Genomic DNA, 26,145 nt, shown 5'->3' on the forward strand with positions numbered 1-26,145 from the left:
TTGAGAAATTATGTTTCCCATGAAAAACTTGGAACACATGGAAAAATGTTCCCCTTACACATAATCCATACAACAACAAATTCCACAAATTAAAAACAAAGAAATATGAACCACATTCCAAATTTACCATACGTATGTCGTCAATATAACTTCAAAATTTGAATTACAATGATTTTAAAACACTATTTAAAAACATACACAGGGTCTTCAGCATTATCGAAAAAAAATCATGTTCAAGCCTCAAACGCTAATTCAATACATCCACACATAGTGCAGTTATGTGAAGTATACAATTTGTATTTATAATAACCGAAAATACATTTCCATTTTGAATGACATCATCAAACTCCTCAACTGTTTTTAGATAGAAGCATGAGGCTATGTCCTTAATATAACTTCAAACTGTGAATTACAATCATGTTTAAAAAAATATTTAAAAACATTAAGCATACATACGATCTTCAGCAATATACAAAAAAAAAAACATTTTCATGCCTCAAACGCTAATTAAATACATCCATAGGTAGTGGAGGTATCTCAATAATAGAGGAATAAGTGAAAAAACATTTCCATTTTCAATCACATCATCAAAAACTTCAACCTTTTGTAGATAGAAGCATGATGCTTCAAGCATAGATAATCCATCAATAATTGTTGGTTTGCACAATCCACTTTGTAAATCATACAACTTTAACTACACTCCAAACCAACCCAGTATAAGGACTTTTTCTCCAACTATTTGTATCCACATAGACATATTCAAGAAATGACCATCTGTGTCTCCAATCATCTTCAAAATATTCCAAACTTTTCTCTTTCGATGGTCGACCAAATTGAAAATTCTTTATCTCTTCAAGTGATCAAATAGACGTGCAACCATTATTAACAACACAAACAAGTTGATTCATGTCTAATCCTAATGACGTACATTGTATGTCAACAACAGGAACAAATGAATAACCCCAATTATTTTTGTTCAATTTCCACTAGTAGTAACCAGAAGTACGGTAATCTTCATAATCTTTGTATAGATATACCCAATAAAACTTTTCTTTAAAGAAGATATTCTCCTTTGGTGGTGTTACACCATCGTATGGAAGCTTCGTCCTCTTCTAAACATTGACAATGCTACTACAAATTAGAAAATGTGAATCAATGTTCTTAGAAACATGTTTCAAAAACACCCATTCATAATTTCCTAGACTGCATTTTTGTAATAAAGAGAAGAATCATTGCTCCTCAACACTAAGAACTCCAACATTTCTAAACATCTTTGTAAAAGAGTGGTTGATAATGAAATAATTTTTTGTATGCAAATAACTTCTAGGTGTGCTGAACAAAATCATTGATCCCAATGTACATTCAATTCTATATGCAGAATGAAGAAAATGAAACACCATAGTAGACAAGCGACCACTATTGTTAAGGTATGATGCTAGGAGGAAATGATTTGGAAACAAGTGGTGAGAGAAATAAATCCTAACTCTTTCTCACGACATCGATCACAAGTCACAAGGAAAAGCGGGTTTTCCAAAACAATACACCATTGTCTACAAACCAACTTAAATTTCATCAAGACCGACAAATGAAGCCAATGAAACAAAAGCTCAATAATCTCAAAGGGGAGAAATTTCCAAATAGCAGGATCCATACCAAAAGCAACAACCTTTGCTGGAAACATAGGAAAACTTCCTTTTACACAAAGAAAAAAGGAAAAATGTATCAATCACAATAGCAACAACATTAATTCATTATTTTAATGTGAAAATTGATTAGGAAAACAATCCATTTTCATCATTACTTGGTTCCTATACACTTCAATATTAGACTAAATAAATTAAATAATGCAACTTAAAACTTCATAATTCAAAAAAAACACATTCTACTAAAAATTTCAAATTCATTTAACAACCACTAAAATTTAACATTTAAAATTTTAACAAAATTAGGCACTCAAATTTAAAATTCATAAAACTTCAAATTGAAAAATGATAAAATTTTAAATTCTTCTCACAATCAAGCTCTAAACTATTCATATATTCCACAAATAATATAAAATTAGAGAAAAAAAAAATTATAATTTTAAAAAAATTTTAAAAAAAATATTTATAAAACATCCATTCTAAAATTTAAAATTTCTATAATAATATTATGTAATATGCACTTAGTCAATAGTAAAAAAAACAACAATAAACGCCTTTAAATATTTTTTTTTAATAAATTACATACTCAACTTTATCCTGTTTTATAGTCAAAGGAGATTGACTTAAAGAGCACTCATAATCTAGTTAATGATACTATGACTCTTTCATAATTTCTTAAATCATTAATCACTTCAACAAACTTTTCCTTGAAAAAAAAACATAAAAACACAGGTACAATTTTCTCAAATTCATCAACCATTTTAACAAGTTGTTCTCCCAAAGAAAATCATAAAGTCATATAAAATTTCACCATCTAAAATTTGAGTACGGATTTCCCCTTTTCAAAAAATTTAACGCAACTTTTAACTCTTCCATTTTGATCTCTTCTTTTAAGTTTCCATTCGTTCCTTGATTAAATATTAGGGAAAAGGCCTCACTAGCATTAACTCTGTAGTGTAAGTATCTTTTAGATTCTTGAAAAGCAACTTGACATGTTGCTTACTTGCTCTTATTATCTCTGGCAAGGGTTTTTCCCTTAGTGTATTAACCTTTTTTAAATAATTTGTATAAGGTTAAAATACTATGTTTCCAACATTGACTCCATATTTTTTTAATAATATAATTGTGAAAAAATAATATTATAATTAATTTTTTAATAGCCTTGAGATCTTAAATACCGTTGGAGTAGAAAGGGTCGGGTTTCTAAGTTATAAGCATCTTGTACTTCTTGTACCCTTTGGAACATCATTTCTTTACTTCCTCTACATTTTACTTCGGATCTCTAATATAGGATGAAGTTCTAAAATATACTTCTTGTCAAGGTCATAGGCAATGCTATTATAATGTTAGCAGTTGTCTATAATGAGACTTTTAGGAAGCTTTTCCGGTGGGATTTTCCTGTCAAAATCCGGCAGCAATTTATTGGAATCACAAGTTTGATAGCTAGTTTCTGCACAATCAAAGCCTCCAAGGGGTTTTTCAGGGTGCTAAATTCAAATATATTGTTAAAAAACCATTTTAACTGCAACAAATCAAGATTTAACCTCAATTTCTTCCGCCGGATTCCGTCACCGAAATCTCCAAAAAGTCGCATTATAGACAACTCCATAATGTTACACACACTATTTTGGATGAGTTCACTATGGTTATACTTCACTCCACATGTTACAATTCTTTCCAGCTCACTATACCATAGATTATACCTATTCGTTTTTCTTGCTACGAAATGTTGCATTTTGTTATCTTCCTACAGAAGATATTCTTGGCATATATCTCATACGTTTTGTTTTGCTCCAAAGCTTTAAGTGGAATAACATTCGCCTCATAAACCTACGTGGTCTTTCTTCCATCGAAAATGTTCATCTAACCATAATGTTGAAGTGCTTAACGTATGACATATCATACACCCTATGGTTTTTTATACAAATTATTTTCCTCGGAAATCTCTAGATGCCCTACCTGTGCTCACTGTGATCGAGGGTGTTAGCTATCACATTCATATCGATGTTATGGATCCCCTCATCTCCATGCTACATCTGTAGCATTTACGATCTGACGGTCGGAGAATTTCCAGACCTTTCCAATGTAAGGGTCACTTGAGAGGGAGTCATCTCCTTCGGTATTCGATGTTGTTTTGGGAGCTCCGCTTTAGCATGCCTAGGGTTTCATACTGCACACAAATCTAATTGGTTCAACTTCTTTGTCTACTTTGGGCTTCTCCGAGGGCGTTTCAGCAGATGTTCCCATGGTAATAACAATGAGGAGGCTAGTTATATGTTTCTATTTTACCCTTCCTAATGTTTTCTTTGCGCTTTTTTTTTCCCTGAATTCAAGGTTTATCATTTACTACAGGTTTCAGGTGGTTTTCTCCTTGATTATCACATGGCACTCCTACGAAGTTCGTCTTCTACGAGGCCCACCCTTCCGTCAATCAACAGGTAACTGAATTTTTTTGTTTTGCCTATTTTTCTTACCTTCATGCAGCAATAGTTTGGTTGTTTCCTACTTCTTTATGCTCTTCTCTGTTTTTTTCTTGTACAAGTTGTCCCCTCTTTGCAGAAAAGGATCAAAACCCTCTTCATGATGCTATAAGTTCTTTAATTAGGGTTACCATTTCACCATTTGGCTATTGTCATTTTCCTGTTTTGTCATTTCTCTTTCTCTGGTTTCCAGCAAATGGGGTCTGCAACCATTTGAAACCCCAATCCACCATCACCCCGTTAGTACGTAGGTTATTCCACCCAGGTGCTCTGTGTTAAACTTCATGTCCGTGATTTTTCGTGGTCCGTGCTAGTGGTTTTTTTCCCTTAGTGGTCGCTCCCTACCACCCACACCAAGAGGTCAACGAGAAAAGTATAAGAAGGAGGCTTGGGGTTCATTTAGAACGCACACAGAGAGAACGAATTGATCTAGAGTTTGATTTATGGGGCTAGGACGCTGAGAAATTTGAACTAAGCGATCATTCTGTGACAGAAGGGTAGGGATAGTTCGGGAATACTAGCGAGAGAGGCGGAGATCCACTAGTGGAGGTATCACAACATCTAGAGAGATGGTCTTAGCCTAGTCTGGGCCCATGCAGACCTGACACATAGCCAGAAGGGCCAACGCATAGGAGAAGATGCCCTCACACAGAAATCTGAAATTGTCGGCGAGCTTCCAGAACAATCGGGAGAGGTTGACATGGAAACTCCAAGAGGCAGAAGAGATAGTGCATAGCTGATGCATAACCTATAAGGTTGACAGAGGGACTACGTATGGCCAGCACAGAGATAGTCGGGGTTAGTCAGTTCTGCCGTCGGATCAGTCGAAATCTACCATGTGAAGTGAGGTAATCTCACTCAGTTTTCCGCCATTATATTTTTCTCTGTCACTGGATTGTTGGTAGGGCAACCAACATTGTATTCAGAATTGTTGCTTAATAATATAAAACCCTCAAAGCTGTTGCACCAATTTTCCTCCATTAGGTTATAAAACCCTCAAAGTTGCTGCACCAATTTTCCTCCATTAGGTTTTTCTGGGGACTATTTTGTCCAAAAATAACTTTGTCCTATGTATCTTGTTATTTGTTCAGTGTCTTGTTTCATGTAATCAAATTAAATTGGTGTAGGATGCAGAAGTAATTCACTTCAATATTATTTAGAAAATAACTTGATAATGTATATTAAAATCAAGTAGGAAAAGTAAATTCAGTTTTGTTGCAGTAGGGGCTCCTTGAGTGTAGGAATTTTCACATGGTATCAGAGCATTGATTTTTAAACAGGAAACGCAGATCCAGTGCTGACCAAAGAGGACAATAATTGCATTTGATAGCAATTCGAATCCCCTTGAAGGGATTGCGCAATGTTTGTTGGGAAAGGAGAGATTCCAAGGAAATCTCCCTCTAAGAGAGTCAACAGAGAGGTACGATTTCCGATTCGAGAGTTTGCAGAGGTAGAGGGAGTGACACAAAGCCTCAGCGCAGTGCTTGAAGGGCGGAGTTTCTATCGGCGTAGAAATCAATCGGAAAAGAGCTAAGACAAATAGAAGGGGAATTTTCTCCTCATATGACTTTTCTAGCGAAAAGTTTGAAATTTTCACTTACCGAGCAGTAGACCAGTGTTGTGAAGTGACTAAAGGATTCAATTCAATAGTTTCGCTGAGATGGCATCACATGGGCTCAGAGATCAAGATAGGTTGGAAGGAGCTTCCAACTATGTCATATGGAAGATCAGAATCTTAGTTGTTCTGGAGAAGTATGATCTTGAAGCTTACCTCAAGAGTGGTGTGGTTGTTCCCGTGGACAATGATCAAAAGAAGAAGTAAAAAGCCGACTAGGGAAAGGTGAAAAGGTTCATACTCGATGGAGTTCGAGATCATGTGGTCTCAGACTTTCAGGGCTAAGATACATCCCAAGAAATGTGGGAAGCTTTGTCTTCACTATATGAAGGTTCTTCCAAACAATAGAAGATGTAATTAGAACAAAAGTTGCAACGGACATTGATGCAGAAGGGAGAAGGAGTTAACTCCTATCTTCAATGTCTTCAGGACACCAGAGACCAGTTTGCTGCAATGGGGTCTACTCCTCAGTCTACTGCAATGGTAAGAACGACCCTGAATGGAGTCTCGCATGAATGGCAAGTCTTCGTGCAAAGTATATTAGGCAGGGAAAGACTATCTTCATGGGAGGAGATGTGGGAAACCCTTCAACATGAAGAATTAAGGAGGGATCTAGTTAAGTTCAACCTCAATGACAACAGTGGGAGTGGCACAAAGACCAAGGAGGAGGAGGAGAACGCAGCTCTAGCATGAAAGGGACAACAAAATTAGAAGCGGAAGAAGGACATTTCAAAGGTGAAATGTTTCAGATGTGGAGATGGGCCACTTTGCATCCCAATGTCCTTTAAAGCAAAAGGATAATGATGAGAAACATGATTCTAAGGCTGCTCCAGCAAAAATAGAAGAAGATGAGTTTTCCATGAGTGCCCACACATCTCCAAGAGGGAAATGGGGTGATATTCTGTAGTCAGGAGGACTACATGTGGGCAAGATCTTTGAGGAACCCACCTCTTGGATCAATTCCTTGCTATGGGAGCCCAAGATTCAACAGTAACGAGATGGACTTAGTGTCAAATGATACAGTGGGTTGATTGGAGAAACAGATACAGTATCCTGAGACCAGAGACAGATTAGCACATAGCAAAGTTGGCAGCATTGCAGATGGCACAATGCATTAGTCAGCAACAGCATGGAAGATTCAGAGGGTCAGACACTAGTAGCAGTCAAATTCTAACATTCACATGGTATTATGTTGAACACATTTAGTTCAGTAATTTTGGATTTTTTTCCGTTGCTTTTCCCAGAAACTGAGTTGCAGTACGTGTTGAAAATGCAACAAAATGATGGAGCTTAGTGGAAAGGAGTCGCCTTCACTAAGTGGGCCCGCAGGCTATTTTTGGCGCAAAGTCTATCTCTAGACTATGTCTATTTTTAGACATATGGATCATGGTCTATGAGTTGCAGGATGCTATTTGTGGATGATTGGTCATGTTGGTAAAAATAGATGGACTTCTATTTTTAGACATATGGGCGGTTTCTATTTTTAGACTGTCAGGGTAAAAATAGAACAGTCGAATATTATTAGCTCATAATAATATTTGGACTATAAAAATTATCTTATCCTCTTGGAGCACTTCAATTCGAGCTACGGATGTGGCACATGCAGCTGTCAGAAGCTTTTCTTATGGGTCAGTTGAGCTATTGCATGATGGACTTCAGTTAGAACTCATGTGGTTGAGTTTGGTGGAGTTGATTGTGGAGTTGATGGAGTTGTGTTCAGTTTGACTTGGTTAAACTAGTTGTATTTAGTCTAACTGCAGAATACACTAGTGATGAGTGATGTGAATTAATTGTTAATTAATTCACTAATTATTAACTCATAAAGCAACTAAAGAATACATCAGTTAACTTAGTGCATAGACAGTTCAGTGGAGACAGGTGTTAGAGGTTGAGATTGATATCAATTGTGACTATAGTTGTGCATGAGATCTTGCACAATCAATGGGATTGAGTAATGCCAATGAGGATTTTGTGGTTCAACCAAGGAAATACGAGTTTTCTTCAGCCATTCATCATTATTCTCTTGCAGGATTGCGCAGTGGAGACAGGCAAACAGTGGAGGAGATTTGAGGCATCAGATCTGAGCTAGTTTGTGTGTAACAGGTGGAGATAGTACTGAGTACTTGTGAGGAGTATTGTACTATGTATTGCTACATGTTCTCAATCATTATAATATACAGATAGTGTGGGGTTTCCCGTTGTATGCTTTCCCCGGGTTACATACTGTGTTAATGTGCGCATGCGATTGATGTTTCATTGTTTTTAATTCCACAAAATTGATGATCAACGTAGAGGAGGTTATGTATTATGCACGTATTCCACATTAGTGTATAATCGGGATAATCTCTGTGAATAAATGTCATATTATTCAAAATTTCTACATGGTATCAGAGCAGAGTTGATCATCAGATCTATTATTCAGAAAGTGTTTACATTTTATTTCTTCAGGCAGAGTCTGTAATCGGGCCAGGTAGCCTCTGGATTCATCCTTCCTTTGGAAGGTGAGATATCTGGTAAAAGCCCATACAGTCAATCTCTGTACGAGAAATACTTTGTTCTCACGAATTTTAGATCAGAAGCGGTTGAGTTTTGAGCTGGTGGAATTCGAATTTGCAACAGTGTTTTCTTGGTGTCAAAATTGAAATGTCTTTCAACGGATTGTGATTGGAGTATGCTCTTGAAGGCAACTCGAACTATATTGCATGGAAAGACAGGATGGAGGCGGTGTTAGATGATAATGGGCTGAAGGAGTTCATAAAGGCTGAGATCCCAAAGCCTACTGATGCTGCTGAAGCTGTGGCTTGGCAAAAGAAGACAGCAAAGTGTCGAAGGATTTTGTTGGAGGGCGTGAAGGATCACATTGTATCCAACCTGCATGGAAAGGCTTCTCCATATTTGATGTGGAAAGCGTTGACATACTTATTCCAAAGCAAGAGCGACCAGAGGAAGTTGGCACTCAAAGATAAACTCAGAAACATCAAGTGTGAAAATGGAGACAGTATGCCCAGGTATCTCACGAAGTTCACCCAGTGCCGGGATGAGCTGGGAAGTGTGGGGGTGACTGTTGATGATGAGGACTTGGTGAGCTTGGCTCTCTTTGGTCTTCCGAAGAGTTGGCATTCCTATCAGGACTCTGTCAATGGTCGAGAGAAATTGCCAGGATGGGAGAGACTTTGGTCGGATCTAGTGCAAGAGGAGATCAGACGAAGCACCAGAGAAAGTTCTTCATCCTTGCATGATGAGGAGAACTGTGCCTTAGCGAGTAAGGTGAATAAGGGAAAGGAGAAGGGTTCTCTTTCCGAATACAGTTCTTCCAATGATGGGAAAAAGGTTGACAAGTCGAAGGTGAGATGCTTTCGTTATCATGAGTTGGGCCATTATGCTACTAATTGCCCAAAGAAGAAACCAAGAAGGGATCCGGGGAAGGATCTGAAGGTGAGGCACTTGCTTCACAGTTTGAGTTGGATTTCACACTCTTCGCATACATGGTTTTATCCATGGTGGGAAGTGGTTGGTTTCTTGAAAGTGGAGCTTCTTTCCACATGACCGTGACAAGAGGTTGTTCAGTACTTTGGAGGAGAAAGATCTCCAGATACTCATAGCAATGGGTAATGATGAGAAGTATAGTGTCTCAGGTGTAGGCACTGTTAATTTTTAGAGGGAGCATGGAGCTCGCCTTACCTTGACCGATGTCACGTATGTACCAGGACTGAAGAGAAACTTGGTGTCAATCGCGATGCTGGAAGACGAAGGCTATGATGTAGTCTTCAGTAAGGGAAAGGTTTTCCTTAGACACATCATCACTAGACAGGTGAAGCAGATTGGTTCACGGGTCAAAAACCTATATGCTCTTAAGGTTCAAGATGCATGCAAAGCCTTGAGCAGCGAGGCAACTGATGGAGACTTGGTGGTTGAGAGGGAGCATATATTACCTCTCAACATGTAGAGCCAGAAGAAGTCTCAGACGATTCTGGAGGAGCGAAGATTGGTGCAGCAGCTTCAGGAGGTTGTGGAGTAGCCACAACAAGGGAAGCTGAGAGGAGATCGAGTAGAGACATCTACTCATGCAGAGACTTCTAGTAGGGGGAAACTTCGAGCCAGGTGGGCTGAGGGATCACATGCAACCATACCTCCAGGTAGGAGGTGGGATGATGTGGATTGATTGTCCCAAGGAGGAGGGGCAGGATCTTTGAGGTACCCAACCTCTTGGATGAGACCTTGCTACGGGAGCCCCGATGTGGAGTAGCAGGGATTGACTAATTGGGTAGAGATAGATGCGGATGGAGCGGCAGAGAGAGCGACAGTGTAGGGAATCCCAAGACAGCGCATAGCTAGCAGGCTGCAGCAATGCGAGAGGCACAAGTGTTTTGCACAGTGCTAGGTGGCACAGAGAAGTGTGCAATGGTGCGAGATGCATGGAGATGTTGTAGTATCACAGATGTCAGAGAGGGAGCACTTGTCAGCAACAGGTAGAGCTTCAGCATCAGAGTATGTTCCTATCCCAATAGAGTGATCAGTTGGGAGTGTTTTTGTTCCAAGTGTTGTTGGAGCAAGTGGACCGAGCAAATGTGTTGCTTGCAGAGCATTCCAGAGTTGCAGGATAGGGGTTGCAGATAATCCATATCTTGTTGAGAGGGAGTGTCGAAAATGCAACAAGATGATGGAGCTTAGTGGAAAGGAGTCGCCTTCACTAAGTGGGCCCGCAGGCTATTTTTGGCGCAAAGTCTATTTTTAGATTATGTCTATTTTTAGACATATGGATCATGGTCTATGAGTTACAGAATGCTATTTGTGGATGATTGATCATGTTGGTAAAAATAGATGGACTTCTGTTTTTAGACATATGGGCAGTTTCTATTTTTAGACTGTGAGGCTAAAAATAGAATAGTCGAATATTATTAGCTCATAATAATATTTGGACTATAAACATGATCTTATCCTCTTGGAGCACTTCAGTTCGAGCTACGGATGTGGCACATGCAGCTGTCAGAAGGAAATACGCTTTTCTTATGGGTCATTTGAGCTATTGCATGATGGACTTCAGTTAGAACTCATGTGGTTGAGTTTGGTGGAGTTGATTGTGAAGTTGATGGAGTTGTGTTCAGTTTGACTTGGTTAAACTAGTTGTATTTAGTCTAACTGCAGAATACACTAGTGATGGGTGATGTGAATTAATTGTTAATTAATTCACTAATTATTAATTCATAAAGCAACTAAAGAATACATCAGTTAACTCAGTGCATGGACAGTTCAGTGGAGACAGGGGTTAGAGGTTGAGATTGCTATCAGTTGTGACTATAGTTGTGCATGAGATCTTGCACAATCAATGGGATTGAATAATGCCAATGAGGATTGCGTGGTTCAGCCAAGGAAATACGAGTTTGCTTCAACCATTCATCATTATTCTCTTGCAGGATTGCGCAGTGGAGGCAGGCAAACAGTGGAGGAGATTTGAGGCATCAGATCTGAGCTAGTTTGTGTGTAATAGGTGGAGATAGTACTGAGTGCTTGTGAGGAGTATTGTACTATGTATTGCTACATGTTCTCAATCATTATAATATACAGATAGTGTGGGTTTTTCAGCTGTATGCTTTCCCCGGGTTACATACTGTGTTAATGTGCGCATGCGATTGATGTTTCATTGTTTTTAATTCCGCAAAATTGATAATCAACGTAGAGGAGGTTATGTATTATGCATGTATTTTACATTAGTGTATAATCGGGATAATCTTTGTGAATAAGTGTCATATTATTCAAAATTTCTACAGTACGAATGCAATGTTAGCAATGGCAGTGCTAGCAGCATAATAGATGCAGCATTTGGGAGGGAGTAGTAGTACAGATGCAACAATCATAGTGGCATTGTCATGGGCAGCAGTACAATAGCGGTAGCAGCACAATGTTGCTGGTAGCACAATGCAGAAAGGATATGCTTCATAAACAAAGCAGGATGCAGTTGGACATTGTTGCTAAAGCACATTTCTAGCTAAGAGGGAGCGTTAGTTTTTGGTAGCATCAGATCTGCTCTAACCATGAAAGAACCCAGAAATCATTTGCTGGAATTCCACCCGGATTGTATTTTATTAAAATAATTAATATTTTTAATAGGGTTTTAAGTCTAAACTTAGGAAAATTAAATTATTAATAGATATTAATGAAAATATGGGTGAGAATGTTCTAGAAAGTGGATCAAGTCAATTTTTAATCTTAGTCATTGATTAAAGACTTAATCTCAGTCGTTGAAGTCTCATTGAGAAAAGTATAAGAAGGAGGCTTGGGGTTCATTTAGAACACACATGGAGAGAATGAATTGATCTGGAGTTCGATTTATGGAGCTAAGAAGCTGAGAAATTCGAACTAAGTGATCATTCTGCAACAGAGGAGAAAGGATAGTTTGCAAATACTGGGAGAAAAGCGGAGAGTCACTAGTGGAGGAAGCACATCATCTATGGAGACTGACACTGGGCCAGTCTAGGCCCACGCAGGCCTGATGCAAAGCCAGAAGGCCTAACGTAGAGGAGAAGTTGCCCTCACGCAGAAATTTGAAACAGTCGAGGAGTTGTCAGAACAACCAAAAGAGGTTGACGTAGAAGCTCCAAGAGGCAGAAGAGACAGCGCAGAGCTGACTCAGAGCCGATAAGGCTGACACAAGGCCTACGTAGGGCTTGCACAGAGATAATCAGGGTTAGCCAGTTCCACTGCTGGATCAACCAGAATCTACATGGTGAAGTGAGGTAATCTCACTCAGTTTTCTACCATTATATTTTTTCTCTGTCACTGGATTGTCGGGAGGGCAACCAACATTGTATTCATAACTACTTAATAATATAAAACCCTCAGAGATGTTGCACCGGTTTTCTCGCATTGGGTTTTTCGGGGACTATTTTTTCCAAAAATAACTGTGTCCTATGTATTTTGTTCTTTGCTAAGTTTCTTGTTTCTTGTAATCAAATTAAATTGGTGTAGGTTGCAGAAGTAATTTACTTCAGTGTTATTTAGAAAATGACTTGATAATGTATTAAAATCAAGTAGGAAAAGTAAATTCAGTTTTGTTGCAATAGAGGTTCCTTGAGTGTAGGGATTTTCACACATCACCCCCCACCAGCAGGTAGCTTATCCCACCCATTTGCTCTGTGTTAAACTTCATGTCTGTGATTTTTCTGTTCTTTACTAGCCGCTCCCTGCCACCCGCACGGAGAGGTCGCACAAAACCCTCGGCAACAGGAAACCAATCTATGACGCCATTTCCTGGTTGCCCTTTCTTCTCCAAGACTTTGCTTGGCATGAACCTCTTTCTGGAACTGTTTTAAGCTTTTGCATCTCTCTTAACCTGTATATTTATGGAAAATTTCGTTGTCATTCTCGAGAAGGAGAAGAAGACACACAAAAATCTGGCACAGGTAGGAAAGCTTCATCGATTTTGTGGTTGTCAATTCACTTATTAAGTGCTTTATTAACCGCTTTATTAAATGACATATTTACTGGTTTGTTGCACTGGTTTAATGGGTTTACTAAACTAGTTCATTTATCGGTATAACTGCTACCTCAAATGCCTATTTTAAACTATTTTTTATTTTTGGTGTCCATTTTTTTTTTTGGGGTAAAGCTTCCCTTTTTTTTCACCGGATTGTCGAAATTGGGGGTCTAAAAACTGGTTTAAGCAGTTTTACAAACGCTTGTTTTAACTGGTTTTGTAAACTGCTTTAAGTGATTTATCATCTCCCTCAAATGTTTTTGCTTCAACCGATTTTTAGATGGCTTCTTTTGACTCGTTTTGAAAACTATTTTAAATTAATAAATCAGTAAATTACTAGATTATTAAATATCATGAATATTTAGTAATAATAAATATGCCATATTCTTTAGGCTACTTATGTCATAATAATAGATGGTTCAAACAACTTTAATAAATGTGATAATGATAGTTGGTTTTCGATGTTTAAATTATTTTTAAAAATAATAAATATGTGATAACAATAAATGATTTCATACATTGGTTTAATAGGTTTACTAAATTGGTAAATAATAAAAGAATTGTTTTTAGTGCGGTTTTTTGGATTTTCTAGTGTTGGAATCTGGTAGAGGTGACATCTTGATTTGTATTATTTAAACTAGTCTTTTTATTATATATATGGATTCACACCCTGAAAAATCATAGGGCACTTGGATTGTGATTTCAATCGATACCTGCCATGTTTTAGAGAAATTAAATCGGAAAAAACCACCAAAAAAACTTCCAAAAAATCTCACTAAAGACAACTTAAATAATAAATATGTGATAACAATAAATGGTTTCTTACATTGCTTTAATGGGTTTACTTGGTTCATTTACAGGTTGACCTACTACTTGAACGGTTTACTTTTGTAAAGTTTTCTATTTTATTCATCAAATTGCCGAAATTGGGGTTCAAAAACTGGTTCATAATTTCTTAAGGCATTATTCACTCGTTCATGAAATTTTCCTTTTCAAATTTTAGATATCTAACCATTAGAAGTAGGGATTTTTCCCTTTCAAAACGGTTTATAAATATTCGATTAAGCATAAGATATAATTATGAAATGAATACATAATATTTACGATTAAATTGGGCGAAATCTTATTACGATATTAATACATTTACCTGAGTTGATCGCTGAACCACCTTACTTTATTTTGACAGAGTTTCAAATTCTCGCAAAGTGCAAATAGAGCGACTTAAGCCTTTGGTTGACGGGCTTGCATGGACTTTAGAGGTAAGGCTTGGGGTTCCCTCTTAGTATTTACACTGTATAACTTTTCTTATTTTTTTTCTTAACGATTATTTCGAAGATAACTACTCTGAAAGTTGTGGGTTACAGGTAGGGGCTTTTAGTCCCTCTGGTCGACTTGACAAGCTTGGTGAACCGGCTCAATCTCAGGCATACCGGGTTTTTAAATCTCTCATTCTTCCACCAACGACTGAATATGTGAGAGCTCTTAAGCGTTCAGCATAGAGACTCTTCCTTTAAAAAAGAACATGATTTCTTCATACGCTCTGTGAGCGTTACAATATATGTCGTAGTTTTCATAACATTATTAATGGATGTGGGAGTTTGCTCAACTCCTTCCAAGTCTCATATTTTCTTCCTAATTTTGTGGGCTTCCTACAATGGTTATTTTATGAAATTCGGCTTTTGTCGTTAGTGGGTGGCGCATTTGGGTTTTTGTAATGTAATTTTTCTCCTCAAATTTGATTATTTTATGAAATTCGGCTTTTGTCGTTAGTGGGTGGCGCATTTGGGTTTTTGTAATGTAATTTTTCTCCTCAAATTTGATTTAAAAGAGTGTTCTTTTGATAAATGCATATATTATACATGTCACTCTCTCTACATCTTGTTTTAAATATTAAAATTTGTTCAACTGCCCAACAGGGTAGCGACTTTATGTCTCTGGGGTTTCTCTCTGCCAATGTGGCGCTAGCTACCTCTTCATAATTGAACTCAAACTATTTTTGGACAATTTTTTGAATTTTCCCTCATGAAATTATAACACAGTTCTTCGCCTACAGTTTCATTATGAAGTCTTTCTCTTCCTCACTAACTTACTGTCCATCCCACCACATAACAATTCTCACAGTTCGCCTACAGTTTCATTATGAAGTCTTTCTCTTCCTCACTAACTTACTGTCCATCCCACCACATAACAATTCTCTCTTTACTTTAAGCACATGCATGCAGTTTGGCCTAGCCCGGACCTAGCTAGAGGCTGACTATCTTCCACATAACTTACTCCCATCCCAGCACGTAAGTATTCTCTCTCTACTTTCTGTACGCATGTAGACCAGCCCACCCCGACCCTAACCCGAGACTGACCGTCTCCATCCAAAATGTTCCCTACTTCTTAATGACAGAATACCGTAGTTCACATATTCTATATTTTTAGAAGAAAAAACAAGAAATTTTCTAAGCATTTGCTTACACTTTAAATTATAAATACTTCCATAAAATTTAATTATTCAACTGTTTATGGATCTAAGCGTCTATAGTTCACCAGCTCGTGTTACAGGTTTAATTAAAACTTTGCATACTAATTAAAACTTTACATCGCAATTCAAACTTTCAATGCAAAATGTCGTCAAGTTGTCTTACTCGTTTCACGAGAGATGACCACCCTATTATTCCTCTACAACGCTAAGGTTATGAACCACACCCCACCCACGCAATTTTATTGCAGCACCAAAATCCAAGAAACAACAATATGACATGTCAAGCTTTCATAAATATGAAATTCCACAAGCATGCAAGCCGTCTTAGCATCCACCACCATGGCACCCGTTTTAAAATCCACCCCCACACCACTCGTTTTTGCATCCACCACTATTAACACGTGCGAGTGCCGGCATTCTAGAAACAGTAATCACTAATGACTTCTACAAGTAGTTATCTCAGTCAAGGAACGTGGATGAGTGGATTATTATCTAATTATGATGCATTAGTGGTGAATTTATAATTAGTTTTTCCATACAACTAGCAATTGTCCCAAAAGGTACAAAGAGAGCCCGATAGGATTAATAAATTGGAATTGTTGAATTTCTCTAGAAGAGATGTTGGTTCAAGCCTTGTGGAAAACCTTGTTTTCTTGGACTGGGTCATTGCACAATTACTTTTCTTTAGATGTTTTGTTTATATCTATATTACACGAAACACATTGAATGTCTTCTTTGATTTTAGAGTAAGTTAAATACCCAAAATCAAGAAACCTCTATAGATGGCCAAGCATCTACGAAGCTTGTTAGTGACAAAGACAATAGCAAGAGACAGTCAAATGCAAGTAGCAAGTATAATGAAGTTGCAACCAGCTGCAGGATTACTTGAAGAGTAGTTGCATGATTAGTTGGTGAAAATAATAAAAGCAAAGCAAATCAAGAGCAATAGGAAAACACTAGGAATAACACTTCCAGCAACCATAGCGCAAAAATAGGCTACAATCCACATTTGATGGACAAAAGTTTTCCCCTTTTATATATTTATATTGGGAAGAAGATATCTACACATTTTGCAAAACCTACCATGTATGCCTTAAAAGTGTGTATTTTGCTTGATACTTAGATCTAAAATTATATATCTATAAATTCACAAACATTCTTGCACTGAAAATTTATTGATTATGACCCTGTTCACCTTCTTCACAAACCAAACAACCCCCTGCAAGTTATGGACAACCATGTTCACAGCTTTTTATCGACTTACCAGAAATGTAAACCAACACAAATTTTTATTTGTGAAAATAATTGTATATTGTATATATAGCTATCTCGAACATGTAGTAATTAAATAACTAATGTAGCCAATGTCATGGGTTTCATGTATCTCACCAAATTGCTATTGTGCTTTCTATCTCTTCACATTCCATATAATTGTTTGTCTTTCTGTTCAGCGAAGTCACAGGCCACAAGTACTGAATAGTTGATCACAGCCACAACATTTTTCCTTACATTGATAAACCACTTCCAAGCAAACTTCAAATTCAATTTGGGCAATGCAAAATAAAACTGGAAAACATGTTGTTTTCTTTCAAATGTACAACTACTGAAAAAACAATTTAAAAAAGGTTGAGACAAAATCTTAAAATTATCATAATTAAAACTATAATTATAGACAATGATTTTTAGATCTTTAGCCTTCAATCAAAATCATCACCTCTGGATGAGTAAAAAGAGAATATACTTGATGTGAATCAAATTGAATAAAAGAATAACACAATAGATATCACTGAATGTAACGCTCTCATGAAATGGGTGGTACAATAGGCATACAAAGTTTCTGAAACGAGAACTATCACATATACATAATGCCAGCTCCATGTTACATAATAGGAATCCAACTACTGTTTTCTGATAGTAGACAGGTATAATGCACTAGATAGCTCACAATATAGGTTGATAGAACCTCTGCTGGCCCACCTTCTGAGCTGCTATTGATATTGTACAGCTTATTAAATCTGAAATAGAGTAAAAGATATAGGAGACAAAACAGATTGGGAATGTGAGTCCTTTATACTGGAAGAAAAAAAAAGAAAAGAGCAGCATGTAAATGTAGAAGAACATAAAGAAAACCACAAGAATTTCTGATTCAACATGTATTTCTTGGGGTCCAGATTCATTCACATGTATTTAAAAATGCTGACATGCTTGAACCAAAAAAGGAAGAGAACTTGTGAATTTCAAATGCTGTCCTAGCTTTTTTAGATATATTTTCTACAATAAAAAGGAAAAATCATGAATACATTGGCCTGGAAGGCTTACATTGCAAGTGTGATAATACATGAATGGAGCCCCATCTTGATTTACAATGTTCTCTATCCTCAACACTTCACAAGAATTTGATATAAATGTCCATTAACTAAGATTCCATTGCTCTGGATGGTTGTTTAATAAAAGACTAGCCTCACAAGAATCTGTTATAAATGTCCATTAACTAAGATTCCATTGCTCTGGATCGTTGTTTAATAAAAGACTAACCAATTGCCTTGCCTCTAACAAAGACTTTTTTGGATCTGTTGCACCTTGAAGCTCATCCAAGCCACTGTCATGAAATTGAGTATCTGCAAAAGATTCTAGTAGTTTCAAATCAACCTCAATTCCCATAACAACATTTGTATTGAACCGCTTAACGTTATCACTGAGAAATGTGGCTACAATGAAATATGATATGTGCTTCAGAACACCCCTGAACACATTATCCAAAACCTGTGAAGGTAAGTCTTCAAAAATATTTCAATAAAGAGACTTCACAAGGTCCTTTGAGGCTTTCTCTTGACTCATGAAACTTCGCAAGAACCCGGACTATCAAAGATCCACAACAGGTATGGGGTTGAACTTACTAAATTTTAAGTTTGTTTTTGGTCAAGCATGTATCTCTTGAATGAAATCTTCATGGCATGCGCTTTGAAACAAATCAAGTTATTCATGATGAAGAAGAACTGATATAATTCCCCTGTGTAAGAGAATGAGGACTACATTGCAAAGATCAACTTAAAGAGAAACCACAATGGAATTTGGTAAACAATATTTATAGCCATATGTATTTTTCACAACTTTGTTGTCTCCCAGGTCCCAAATCCAAGAAAATCTCAGCTCCTTTTATCATTCTTCCCACCCAGAGCATTTGCAAGGCACTGTATCATTCTTCCACTTTGATCCGCATTTATAAAAAAACTCACAACCACATCTGAAACAACACCAACCACCATATGTTTCAGTTCACCTTGTGGTTTAAATAACCAAGCAATGGCTCTTAGTTTTCCAATATTGAACAGCAAATTTCAATGACAGATTCACCAAAGGCGAGTGAAAGATATTAGATAAGTAGTTTTCAAATACCAGGTTTGCCTAAGCTAGATACATTTGAAGAAACATCTTTGTTAAGCCATTGACAATTAGTATGTAGCTTTGCTTTTCAATTGGAAATACTTGGGCATCCATGTGCACACAGTAAAGATATCATAACCTACAGCTAGGATTAGAAAATCTAATTTTCAGATTGGAACCAATTATCTTTATCAAAGACAAATAGGGTATTAAAAAAAAATAGTCAACAAAAATGTATTTTACCAGTTCACTATCCTGCAAATCATGTTACAGCATTCAGACGTTTCTTCAACAATTTGTCCACATTTTCCACACAGTCGCCAAGTTTTTTTTTTGGTGAGCTTTAAGAGCAACAAATCCTCTTTGTCCCTCTCAGAAAAGGACAGTTTCTCCAGGTCAGAGCAATCCAAACCCACATGCCATGGGACACCACATTGAGCACAAAACGACCTTCTACATTCAGGGCATTCCAACTCTTTAATAATAACAACAGCTGGCTCAGTTGAGCTTCCTACTTCAGGCACATCCTTCAACAAGAGTGCCAAGCAATCCTTGACTTACGGATCGTGTCAAACAAAGCATTTTCAGAAAGAAAAGTTATCCTGCAACAGATCAGACCAATGAGAAACCAAATACCTAAATGGAAATGCATCACAAGTGGTATCCATAGAAGAATAGTAAAAAATCTAATTGATTACAAACCCCAGTTCTTTTGCTTTCTGAGATTTGCGACCCCCAAAATCTTCATCAACCAACAAATAGCTATGGATAGGGCATATATGAAAACAGAAAAGTTTCAAAACGTTGCTGCTAAAAAAAATATCCAATTAGATAGGGAACTATAAAGAAATTAATTGTTAATCACTTATGACATAAATCAGGGAAAATACAAAAATGAAAAAAAAGTGCAATTTTAGGAAATCTATAGCAACCGTTTTCTTGCTGATAGATCCAGTGACGTGCCCTCCGTGACTCTTAATCAGATCTTCTGCCTCCTCCATCTCTAAGCTGTGCATTAACATGAAAATTCATAATCTCAAGACAGATATTAAAAATCTTTCTAAACTTTGGGAATTTGAAAATGAGGATTTAAAAACAATAGAACAGTGAATTGATAGTCATAACTTGAGAAAAAAAAAACCTGTCAAGGATCCCACTAATCAGAAAGGTCAAACCAGGCGATAAAGGGCAATTTCAAGTGATAAAAAATCCAAACTCAAATGATGTTTTAGGCAATAATTTATTTTCTATTTTGGATATGCTTTGATTTTGAGGGGTGCAAATTGACGTAGGAAAAGTTGAAGTCATGTTGGAGTGACCTAATCCCATTAATGTTTTGGATTTAAAGGGTCATTTAGGGGTATAAACATTTTGAGGAAGCTAAGTTATTGTCCTTTTACTCAGCTTAGTGCACACTGTAAAAGAAGGGTAGCCAAGTGGTTGACAGAAAACCAGGCCTTTTCTAATCAAGAAATTAAGAGACTAATCATAACAAGCACCTCTCTAGTCTGTACACATTCCATCTTAAAGATAAAATCAAGAGTTCCATGGAGCACATCTCTCATGAAAATTTAAGCAAGCATCTGCTTCGATTGCATTTTAGCAACTCCATGTATGCATTGTTAATCGACTCGGCTTGAGGTCATGGAATTCTCAAATCATTTTATGAAAACATTACTATGACAAATATTGTTTTAAATATTTGTTGGAGTGGCATACTGCTACTAATGCTTTGGATCTTAAGAGTTGTCGAGGGGTATAAACATTTTTGAGAGAGCTGGGTCATTGTCCTCTTTATCAGCTTTTTGCATTCTGTAGAGGAGGGGTAGTCAAGTGGTTGACACAAGACCACAGAAGGTCTTGGATCAACTATTGTTATTGTCATGGATAATTCAACTGATGTAGTAGATGCAATAGTTCATCTTTCCTTTGTTATGGGATGGATTTGCAAGAATATGGAAAAACTGAAGGTATACAATACTAAACTTAGATCAAACCTGTGCCTAAAATTTCATAATTGTGCCTAAATTTTCAGACATGTAACATTTGTTGTGCTTGAACTTGTGGAAGAGGATTTGTGACCTGTAAACTCTTGGACATGAGGCATATGTCTTGTGTGCAAAAATGCCTAGTAGCTCAAACTTCTGACAGTATCTCAGACCTATGTACAATGAAGACTTGTAACTGAAGCAAGAGTTTTTGAACTGTCACATATCTTTGTGACATTAAGTACTTTTGCATAGATTTTTGACCTATGGCAAAGGATCTACAACAATCTCGGGCCTGTGAGAAGACAAGTTTAAAACAGTATGTGGACAGCAGTTTAGACCTACTTATTTTTTAGAAGACATAGTTCATATCTCTGCAGAGATTCTCAGACCTGTGACTTAAATCAAACCTGTGCCTAAAATTTCATAATTGTGCCTAAATTTTCAGACATGTAACATTTGTTGTGCTCCGACTTGTGGAAGAGAATTTGTGACTTGTAAACTCTTGGACATGAGGCATATGTCTTGTGTGCAAAAATGCCTAGTAGCTCGAAGTTATGACAGTATCTCAGACCTATGTACAATGAAGACTTGTAACTGAAGCAAGAGTTTTTGAATTGTCACATATCTTTGTGACATTAAGTACTTTTTCATAGATTTTTGACCTCTGGCAAAGGAGGTACAACAATCTTGGGCCTGTGAAAAGACAAGTTTAAAACAATATGCGGACAACAGTTTAGACCTACTTATTTTTTAGAAGACATAGTTCATATCTGTGCAAAGATTCTCAGACCTGTGACTTAGATCAAACCTGTGCCTAAAATTTCAGCATTGTCCCTAAATTTTCAGACATGTAAAAATGCCAACAATCCTGAAGATATACATAGCCATATCAAAGAATTCAGAGAAACATTGCAGTTGTTTGAGGGGATGCATCCTTTTCAAAATTACACTATCCATGCTCAGTACCGAAAGCGTTCACCTAGAGTCTTATTAAAATATCCAAACCAAATTCTTTGGTTGAGAAAGGATCCAACCGGAAATCAAAGGAAGTTAAAATAAAGGGTGGAAATGATGCCAGCAAGAGAATATTATATGAGTTAGAAAAAGAGAAAATGGACTTCCACATAGGAATTGGAGAAGGAGAATACAGTTCAGTGACGAACACTAAAAGGGGATCTATGGAAAATGACAGCAGGAAGGATTCAGATTATACTGTCACGGGATTCAGATTATACTGTCACGAATTGTTATTGTCTCCTTGTTGAACCGGTTGAGTTAAGAAATATGGAAATTGAATCAACGACTCTTGTATTTTCACAGGGTGGAACGAATTGCCGCAGGATCTTCATATGGATATATTCTATTGGCTTCCTATGCAATTTGTGTATATCGAATTGTGTGCCAGCAATGGAACAACCTGCTTCCCGCAAACTATTTCATAACTTGGTTTTGTGAGGCATCTATCACGAAGAAGCCATATTTGGCAGTATAATTTAGAGATGTCCTCTTATCAAAATTGATTTTTTTTGAAGGATAATCATGCCGAATGAAGGAAAAGGAGAAAGTAGAGGACAACCATGTAATAAAAATTCATAAGCCTATCATTAATGAAGTCCAGCAAATCCCTAGGAAGCAAAACAGGATTGAGAGAGATGATATGGCAAGGAAAGGGAAACAAAGTAGTTGAAGAAGGAGCTGACCTGGAAGAAATGATGTTGTGCAGATGTATTCTAAACACAGTTCCGACTCACGATTTCCAGCTCCGTTCATGAGATTGTCAAACCAAGCTCCTCTGTCAGTTTGAACACTGCTATACTTTGTGAGATTGTCAAACCAAGCTCCTCTGTCTGTTTGAACACTGCTATACTTTGTGAGATTGTCAAACAGGGTTGTCTGTTTGTTGATGAAGTTTGATCCAAGAAGGCTGTCGGTAAGGTCATGGAAGCACGGAATAAGCACATCTTAATTGGTCGTCAACCGCAGAACAGGGTTTCCAAAGCACAAATTTGTTGATCGTGCATCACAGAACAGGGGTTTCAAGCCACGAATGTGTGTGCACCGCAAAACAGGGTTTTCAAAGCATGAATTTGTTGATCGTGCACCGCATAACTGGGTTTTGGAGAGAGTTGAGCAATAATGCCACCCAGCAATAATGCTACCAAACGGACGGATATGGTGGAAGAAAGCAGGAAGTTCTTGGAAATCGCTGAGAATAAACAGAAATTGCCCGACACATATGAACAATTTGCCCGTTGTATGCCCGCCGAATGTGGACGCCAGGTGTCAACCTTAGAAAGAAAAGGACGACGAAAGTCTCACTCAAAGGAAGGCCTATCGGCCTAATTAGTTACTAATGACTCATCTCTAAACAAATCAAAATATCTAAAAAGAAGTTTTTTGTTCATAATCATATTTATTCTAAATTAACATTTAATTTTCAATTCTCGGATGGTTATAATTTATAAGAGTGAAATTTATGTGTTATTGGGATTATGGTAAATTCTAATAAAATTTATGGACTATTGTAATATGGGAAATTGTGATGTATGTTATTATTTTTTCTAACTTATTAAATTAATTTATTAAATGCATCATGCTTCCTCACTAAATAAAAATTCATCTATGATATTATTTTACTTTGTAACTATATGATATTATTTTACTTTGTGACTATAAGACAATTTTTTCAACTTTCAAAAACTTTGTAACTATAAGACAATTTTTTTAAGTTTTAATAACTTTGATGATCAATCTATCATGTTTCATGTTCGTGTTTCATTTCTAAGTCAAATTAAATGAAGATTCATTAATCTATCATATTTTATTAAATGCATCACCCTTAATTATTAAATCATTCGTTTCAACATCACATATAATAATAAAGAAAATTCATCAATTACCTTTTACAACATGTTAACACCATAACCTATAATAATAAATAAAATTCATCAATTAACTTTTAAGACACATTAACACTGCAAACAACACTTTCAAGTCAATCTTGTTAGGTGTCTGCTCCTTTGTTTTCCCTTTTTACAACCGTAAATTAAACACTCAAACAAAAAAACAAAGTTCAACAAACTCCCAAACTCCCTTCCATTCAAAGTTCACATATATACAGTGATTTTATTGTAGAACACTTTCAAGTCAATCTTGTTAGATGTCTCCTCCTTAGTTTTCCCCTTTTTACAACTGTAAATTAAACACTCAAACAAAAGAACAAAGTTCAACAAACTCCCAAACTCTCTTCCATTCAAAGTTCACATATATACCCTGATCAGCAAAATATTTTAGTGATTTTATTGTTTTGTGATAACACATTTCAAAATAACAAGTTTTATTGATATTTTATTGTTTTGTGATAACACATTTCAAAATGAACAAGTTTTATTGATATTAGTATGTTATTGTGACATTGAATTGCATTACATATTAAGATAAAACAACATGAATTAAAATGCAAACTGTAAGGAAAATAAAAAAGAATAATCGTAAAAATCGTTTTAAATTAAATAAATGTGAAAAAAAACAACCTAAGCAGATAAAAACAAAAACAAGTGGGATGCATGCTGTAGATAAAAACAAAAAACAAGTGTGGATGCATGCTGTCTAGAAAGGACAGAATTGAGCCAAAAAAACAGATGTCGATGCATACTGTTCGAAAAACGAGCTGAAAGCTTATTATTTCCATAATCTGTGCGAAATACACTGGTGCTTAAACATGGAAACCATCATTGTTGGTCATGAGGCAGGGTAAAAGTACGGATCACATACAGAATAAGCCGGCACTGCCATTGCTAGCTCCACCGGCGGTGGGATTCACTCTGGATGATCGGGGAACCCTGAAATGCCAAAGCCTCCCCGAAGATCCCACCAGATTGCTGCTGCACAGGAACTCCCGGCCATACATTTGCTCCACTCTCCTGTCAACATCATGAAGGAAAATATCTGTGGATCCTTCCTTCTTCCTGTTCCTGGCCATCACTGCTGCCGTGAAAATGGCGGACATTCTCCCCGGTGCTGCGTCGAAGAAACCGCGAGGACCGTCAATCATGATGACGTCCCACTCGGTATCGTACACGAGCGAAGGCAAATTGGTGAGAGCGAGCTCGCACTTGGAGGATCTCAAGGGCCGGATGGGGCTGCAGGAGGATCGACTTCTTCTGTAGTTGCGCAGCAGAGCGTCAGCGTTGGACATCCTCGTTTGGTATTGGACGTGATGGGCATTCATTCCCGGTTGGCTTTTCCGAATTTGTCGTAGCCAATTGGAGTCCTCCTCCAGGAAAACGGTGTTGCCGTGGGCATTGAGGGCATTCCAGAGGGCGCTGTCGTGGCCGAGGCCAAAAACTAGGAAATTGCAGGGGCTTCTCATGGAGAGAACTTTCAGGGTCAGCTCGATTTCACCTCTGTAATGAACAAGCGCCCTCGCAACCTCGCCCGGAATGCCCCGCTGATCGTGCTCAATTCCACCCGCTGAAGGCGAAAAAGACGAGTTGCAGGCAGGTAACAGGTAATCCTTGACGCCGGAGGCATCCTTCCCGTCCTGCCTGATCTGCGGCAACGAGGTGAATACAGCTGTTACTAATATTAGTGCCACCAAACTCCTTACAAGCCACGGAATTTTGGACAATGGAAGCCTCTTGTTATTCTTCATTGGATTGGATCGGTTCCAATGGGCTGGGCTGGCTCACTCTCGGAAAGCCAACGAAATCTGTTTTAATATCAACCTGGGTTGTGCGTTGTGAGAGTGTTTTTAAGAAACTTTTGGTTGACCAGAAAAGATACTTCGAAATGCGCTTATTTAATGGTGAGTTTAAGGCGAGAGTGACGTGCCAGTGAGGATGGTTTCTGTTATTGTACACGGTCAACGTTGCAGCTAATTACCAATCTGCATGGTGTTTAGACGTGACGGAGTATAACGAAGTTACAATTTCGGGAATTTGAGAAAATCTCTTAATATTTTTTTTTTTTTTTGAAATTTTGATTATAGTTATCAAGTTTCAAGATTTTGGGTATTTGGGAAGTTCTCACTGTGCTGAATACATTTTTACCATAAAAAAATATTCAAACATTTCCAAAATTGGATTT

The 26,145-nt window shown here is 37.2% G+C and overlaps 2 long non-coding RNA genes and 1 pseudogene across 2 annotated transcripts; 1 reads left to right on the top strand and 2 right to left on the bottom strand.

Annotated features, from left to right (window-relative positions):
- The first annotated feature begins 3,764 nt into the window (after positions 1–3,764).
- Positions 3,765–14,711, top strand: LOC149141999 (uncharacterized). Its single transcript, XR_016265089.1, has 4 exons — positions 3,765–3,891; positions 3,996–4,081; positions 14,399–14,471; positions 14,577–14,711. It is a non-coding gene; the product is annotated as an uncharacterized LOC149141999 (long non-coding RNA).
- A 3,715-nt stretch (positions 14,712–18,426) lies between these two features.
- LOC149142000 (uncharacterized) lies at positions 18,427–19,830 on the bottom strand. Its single transcript, XR_016264840.1, has 3 exons — positions 19,769–19,830; positions 19,310–19,668; positions 18,427–18,926 (listed from the first exon to the last, which is right to left on the bottom strand). It is a non-coding gene; the product is annotated as an uncharacterized LOC149142000 (long non-coding RNA).
- Positions 19,831–24,730: 4,900 nt separating this feature from the next.
- LOC149142001 (arabinogalactan O-methyltransferase 1 pseudogene) lies at positions 24,731–25,846 on the bottom strand (annotated as a pseudogene).
- Between the last annotated feature and the right edge of the window lie 299 nt (positions 25,847–26,145).

Source organism: Pinus tabuliformis, chromosome X (assembly GCF_031772625.1).
Source record: "Pinus tabuliformis cultivar Carrire ecotype Pingquan chromosome X, CPIR1, whole genome shotgun sequence".
Classification (NCBI taxonomy): domain Eukaryota; kingdom Viridiplantae; phylum Streptophyta; class Pinopsida; order Pinales; family Pinaceae; genus Pinus; species Pinus tabuliformis.